Raw genomic sequence first — 6,489 nt, 5'->3', positions numbered from 1 at the left:
CTGCCAATGGCAGTGGTCCCAAAAGTGGTTCCACTTACCAAGTCCTGTGGAACTTAGGCAATAACAGCTAGACTCGGGGGGTGCTGACTCACTCCCCCAAAACATGAGTCATACATCCAGACCATGGTTCATTCAAGAGTACCAACAGTGTGAAGAGCACTGTTTAAAATATGAAGAAAAAAAAAAAAAAAAAAAACAGATGCTCTGCCCTCTGCCCTCCAGAGCCATCCTCCTGTGATAGCATGAGATCAATTTCCTCACAATTGACAAATGTACACAGGACAGTGACTGGGAGACCCTAAAGAGAGAAAAATGTTTTCATTGAAGTTAATGTATTCCACTTTCCGTTCATTCAGCAAATGTTTACCATACATCTACTAAACACCAAGTCCCACAGGATTTGATAGAAGCAGGCTCTGGAGAACTTCCAGGGAAGATTTCAGACAGATCTGGGATATGTAAACCATTGCAAAGAAGATCTGGTTGAATATGGAGGGGAAGGGAAAAATCAAGAACAGACAAGTGGATTCAGTAATGGTTTTTAAAGGGGTCATCAACCATGGGCTAGAGAGATGGCTCAGTGGCTAAGAGCACCGCCTGCTCTTGCAGAGGACCCTGGTTTGGTTCCCAACATCCACATGGAAGCTTATAACCAGTAACTCCAGATCCAGGGGACCCAACACCCTCTTCTAGCCTCTGCAGACACCAAACACATATGTGGTACCCAGACATGCATACGGGCAAACACTCATACACAAATTTAAGTGTGAACTACAATCACTTTAGATGAGGTATGTCATAATCATCTGTATAATAACATAAACCCAGCATCTTCTGGTAGACAGGATCTGTCTTCCAATATAAATTACGGCATCTCACTAAAGCACATATAGAAGAAAAATAACTCTGCTGGTACTGGGATGGGCATTGTAGGTCCCAACTGAGACACTCTGGATTCTGTGACTGGTTTAGTGTAGGGATGAACTCTGTCACACCTGGAAGCTCTGATGTATTGCTTGGAATTTTCTTTTTGGGGTGGCACAGTAGTGGAGGTCATCATTATTATGTTGTTGTTGATGATGATAGTGGTGGTGATTTCTTGATAGGCTCTGAGGTGACCCAGATTGGCCTCATTAACTATGCAGTCAAGGGTGGACTTGACCTCCTTGATCCTTCTGCCTTGACCTCCTTGGTGATGGGATTACAGATGCATACCATCATGACCCACATTTACTGTATGTTTTGCCTTTAGATTTTATTTTTAGGTTTATTTAGGTGTGTGTGTGTGTGTGGTGTGTGCTGGTGTGAATTTATGTGCACCACACGCGAGGTAAGAGGGTGTGGGCTTGCATACACACATGTGTGGCTCTGTGAAAGCATGTGTGCAGCAGCCTGGAGGAAGGGGTGGGTAGGTGGGCTTCAGAGAAAGAATGAGAAAGCCAGAGCACCCAGGACATGATGCTCAATGTTTGGACAGTATGGGGGGGGGGAAGAAAGAGAGAAGGAAAAGTTAAATGTTCTGAGTTAGAGCTCAGACAGAAGTAGTCAGCCTCTGTGGTGCAGCCTGATGGATGTTCTATAGGCAGTTGCCTTACTGAAGTATTTTTTTTATTTAAAATTTTTTCTTTATTCATTCTACATACCAACCACAGATCCCCCTCTCATCTCTCCTCCCAATCCCATCCCCAGCCTCCACCCTCCCCAACTCCCATCCTCTCCTCCAAAAGGGTAAGGCCTCCCATGGGGAGTCAGCAAAGCCTGGTACATTCACCTGAGGCAGGTCCAAGCCCCTCCCCACTGCATCAAGGCTGAGCAAGGCATCCCACCATAGGTAATGGGCTCCAGAAAGTCAGTTCATGCACCAGGGACAGATCCTGATCCCACTGCCAGGGGCCCCTCAAGCAGACCAAGCTACACACTGTCTCCTGTATGCAGAGGGCTTAGTCCAGTCCTATGCAGGCTCCACAGATGTCAGTCTAAAGTTTTTGAGTTCATACAAGCTTGGCTCAATTGTCTCCATAGATTTCCCCATTATTATCTTAACCCCCCTTGTTCATATAATCCCTCTTCCCTCTCTTCGACTAGACTCCCAGAGCTCGGCCTGATGCTTGGTTGTGGATCTCTGCATCTGCTTCCATCAGTTACTGGATGAAGGCTCTATGATGACAGTTAGGGACAGTTAGATTGACAGTCACCAATCTGGTTACACTGGGGTAGGCCAGTTCAGGCACCCTCTCCACTACTGCTAGTAGTCTAAGCTGGGATCATCCTTGTGGATTTCTGGGAACCTCCCTAGCACCAGATTTCTCCCTAACCCCATAATGTCTCCCTTTATCAAGATATCTCTTTCATTGCCCTCCCTTGTGGTAACTCTAACCAAACAAGTGAAGGACCTGTATGACAAGAACTTTAAGTCCTTGAAGAAAGAAATTGAAGAAGATATCAGAAAATGTAAAGATCTCCTATGTTCATGGATAGGTAGAACCAACATAATAAAAATTGTAATTTACCAAAATCAATCTACAGATTCAATGCAATCCCCAAACAGCTTGGTATTGGCATAAAAACTGACATGTGGATCAATGGAATTGAATTAAAGACCCTGACATTTATCCACATACCTATGAACACCTGATTTTTGACAAAGAAGCCAAAACTGTACAACAGAAAAAAGAAAGCATCTTCAACAAACGGTCCTGGCATAACTGGATGTCAACATATAGAAGAATGCAAATAGATCCATATCTATCTCCATGTACAAAACTCAAGTCCAAGTGGATCAAAGACCTCAACATAAATCCAGCTACACTGAACCTGATAGAAGAGAAAGTAGGAAGTAGCCTAAAATGCATTGGCAAAAGAGACCACTTCCTAAATATAACACCAGTAGCACAGACACTGAGAGCAACAATTAATAAATGGGACCTCCTGAAACTGAGAAGCTTCTATAAGGCAAATATTTACTGTGGTAAATAAGAAAAAAATAACAGCCTACAGAATGGGAAAAAATCTTCACCAACCCCACATCTGACAGAGGGCTGATCTCCAGAATATATAAAAAGTTCAAGAAACTAGACATCAAAATACCAAACAATGCAGTTACTGAAGTATTTTTAAGCCAGTGAAAAGTACATTATAAACTTTCCCTTTATTGTTTCTTTTAACTTCTTCATTTGACTTGTTAAACGTTATTTTGCCTAACTAAGGGTTCTTAATCCAAATGTAAGAAAAGGAGGGCTCAGGGCAGGAGCCATGGCTCAATAGTTAAGGACCCTTGCTGCTCTTACAGAGGCCCGAAATTCACTGCCCAGCATCTATGGCAGGCAAATCACAACCCCCTGTACCTCCAGCTCCTCTGGTACCCATTTTTTGTCTCCTCAGACACATGTGCTCCTGTGTGTGTGTGTGTGTGTGTGTGTGTGTGTGTGTGTGTGTGTGTGTGTGTGTGTGTTTAAAAATTAAAATAAAAAAATCGGGACTCGTTTGCAGATATGTTTTCAAATGAAAAGTGTGGTGGTTTAAATGAGAATATTCCCCCATAGTCTTGGGTATTTGGATACTTGGTCCCCGTTGGTGGCACTGTTCGGGAAAGTCCTGGAACCTGAGGGAGGTGGAGCCTTGTTGGAGGAAGTATGTCATCTGAGGCAGGCTTTGAGTGTTTATAGTCTTCCCCAGCTTCCCGTTAGCCTTCTGCTTTGTGTCTGTGGTTGGAGGTGAGAGCTCTCCTGCCGCTCGCTCACTGCTACCTCCTCCCGCCACGAGAAGCCCAAATAACCTCTTCCTTCTATACGCTACTTGAGTCATGATAGTCAATCACAGCAACAGAAAAGACACCGGTAAGAAAATGAATCTGGGGCTGGAGAGATGGCCCAGAGGTTCAGAGCACTGGCTGTTCTTCCAGAGGTCCTGAGTTCAGTTCCCAGCAACTACAAGGCTCACAACCATCTGTAATGAGATCTGGTGACCTCTTCTGGCCCGCAGGCATACATGCACGCAGAACACTGTATACAAAATAAATAAATAAGTCTTTACAAAAGAAAGAAAATGAATCTGAGATGATCTGCATTATGTCGCAAGACGCTCATCCTTACAGCATTGCAAGTGACCACTCCAACAGTTCTTGGCAAACACCAGGCTCTCTCAACACGGGGAGGAGAGTCACGTTCAGGTTCAAAGACAGGACCTGGTGCCAGACCAACCCGGAACAGGTGGATTCCTGATTTCTATAAGAGGCTTCATCTCCCTTGAGCTCAGAGTCTCCAACTCTTTTTTTCTTAAGTCCATAATATGAAGATTTAATATGATTACTCAGAGGTCAGCAAGATGGCTCAATGATCAGAGGAACTTTGTAAAGCAAGCCTGCGACCTGAGTTCATTTGAACCCATGGAAAGAGAAAATAAGCCCTACAGTTGTCCTATGATCTCCATACGGGCACTGTGGCACACAAACTTGCTCATATACATCATACTCACACATTCATAAGCACACAATAATAAATTTAAATATATGACTGAATGTACAGAGGATTAGGTATAATATATAGCATATAGACACAAATCAATAAATGGCAGCTCTGATAACAACAAGAAAGTATGAACCTGTGTCAGTCACTTGTTCAAATTCACCCTTGGAGACTCTGGTGTTCTAGAACATTCTGGTCTTGCCTAACCGGGTAGGCTGAGGGTCCTAACAGCCCAGATTTTGTTGAGTCCCTATAGGTTCCCTGCTCTTCCTACAGAAACCGCAATATTGATCAAAAATAGAAGGGAGGGTCCTGCTTCCACTGAAAGCCATCTTTCTGGTGACAGGCCTGAGTTTCATGGGAAGAGTTTGATGTATTTTTGTTTTCTTTGACTGCTGTTTTGAGGGTTTTGTTTGTTTGTTTGTTTGTTTGTTTGTTTGTTTGTAGCCCAGGTTAGCCTTGACTTTATGGTCCTCCTGGCTGCTGGAATTATAGTTTTACTTAGCTCTAGGCCGAGGCTAGGATAACTCAAGTGGTTTGCCAGAAGATGAATGTGGGTGTGGGAATGAGAAAACTGATAATTAGTGGGGGAACAGGATTATGGAGACCCAGATCCTGAGGCAACTCCCAGGCCAGCTCAAGGCTTAGGACTCTTGGAAAATAGAAGGAATACAGTCTGTTCCTAGCTCTTCTAGGTTCCCATCTCATGGGATGATGGGAGAAACAAACGTCTTTTCACCTACATGATTGGCAGGTTTCAATTTTTTCACTTTAGACCTCGGAATGTTAAGCTTTTCCCTTTAGTGCTGAAGTCCAAATTGTGGCTCCAAGCCAGTGTTCACATGGAGAATTCCTAGAAGTTCTGGCCAGCCACATGGTTCTTTGTAGAGAAATCAGTCTAGTCCAAAGGCCCACCCCACCCTCTTCCAGAGGGACCCACAGCCTTTTATCGAAGGAGTCCCAGGTGGACTGGCTGTCTGTCCCCTGGAGTGGGGCTGACAAGAAGGCTCAACCACCTGTCCTGTGCCCATTTGACAAGCAGCCCGTCTGCCGTCCACACTCTCTTCTCCTCCCCACTCAGGTGGGAACCGCACCCAGACAAGAACAAAGTCTCATGGCCACTATCCCGAAATGCCCTCTTGGAATGCTCCTTTCTCCCCTTCCCACAGAAACAGGAGAGGTCCCCTTGTTCACACTCTGTCCTCACAAGCCCAAGACGCTCTTTCCATCTTTCTCCACAGCCTGGGAGACAGCAGGAAGCTGCAGCTGGGACAGTGGGAGCTCTAAGTGGGGGTGAGTAACCCGAGAGCGAGAGCGGGGAGGAGTTCTCTTCAGGGCCATCCAGAGCCTGTTATTACAGCTGGGGGTGGGACATAGTGGCAATTTGACGTCTGACAATGGGCTACCTAAGGGAGATTCAATCCTGTTGCTGAAACACTGTATTCTTTCTTGTTTTTCTCTTCTCCCTTGTTCATCCATTGCTGAAAAGATGTTAAAAAAAAAAAAAAAAAAGTCGGGCGGTGGTGGCGCACGCCTTTAATCCCAGCACTCGGGAGGCAGAGCCAGTCGGATCTCTGTGAGTTCGAGGCCAGCCTGGGCTACCAAGTGAGTCCCAGGAAAGGCGCAAAGCTACACAGAGAAACCCTGTCTCGAAAAAACAAAAAAAAAAAAAAAAAACCTCTGAGTGTGAAGTAGGCTGTGGTGAGGCAAGCCTCTCTATAATCCCAGTACTCAGAAGGCCGCCTTGTCTTGTTTTGACTCTGTGTGTGTGTGTGTGTGTGTGTGTGTGTGTGTGTATGAGTGCATGTTCATATTTCTTTAATAAAATATAATCACATCATTTCCTCCCTCCTTATCCTATCTCCAATCCTTCCCATGTACCCCTCTGACACTTTTTATAAAATGTCTCTACCTTTATAACTGCTTCTTACCTTAAAATTATTGTGCCTAGGCTGGTCTAGAATTCATGGAACTGTGCCCAGGTACCTGGAGATGGAGAAAGAGAAGCTTCTAGACTGACTGGCTT

The sequence above is a fragment of the Peromyscus leucopus genome, chromosome 3 (assembly GCF_004664715.2).
Source record: "Peromyscus leucopus breed LL Stock chromosome 3, UCI_PerLeu_2.1, whole genome shotgun sequence".
Taxonomy (NCBI): domain Eukaryota; kingdom Metazoa; phylum Chordata; class Mammalia; order Rodentia; family Cricetidae; genus Peromyscus; species Peromyscus leucopus.
The sequence above is the reverse complement of the archived record's forward strand: the minus strand, read 5'-3'. Positions refer to the sequence as shown.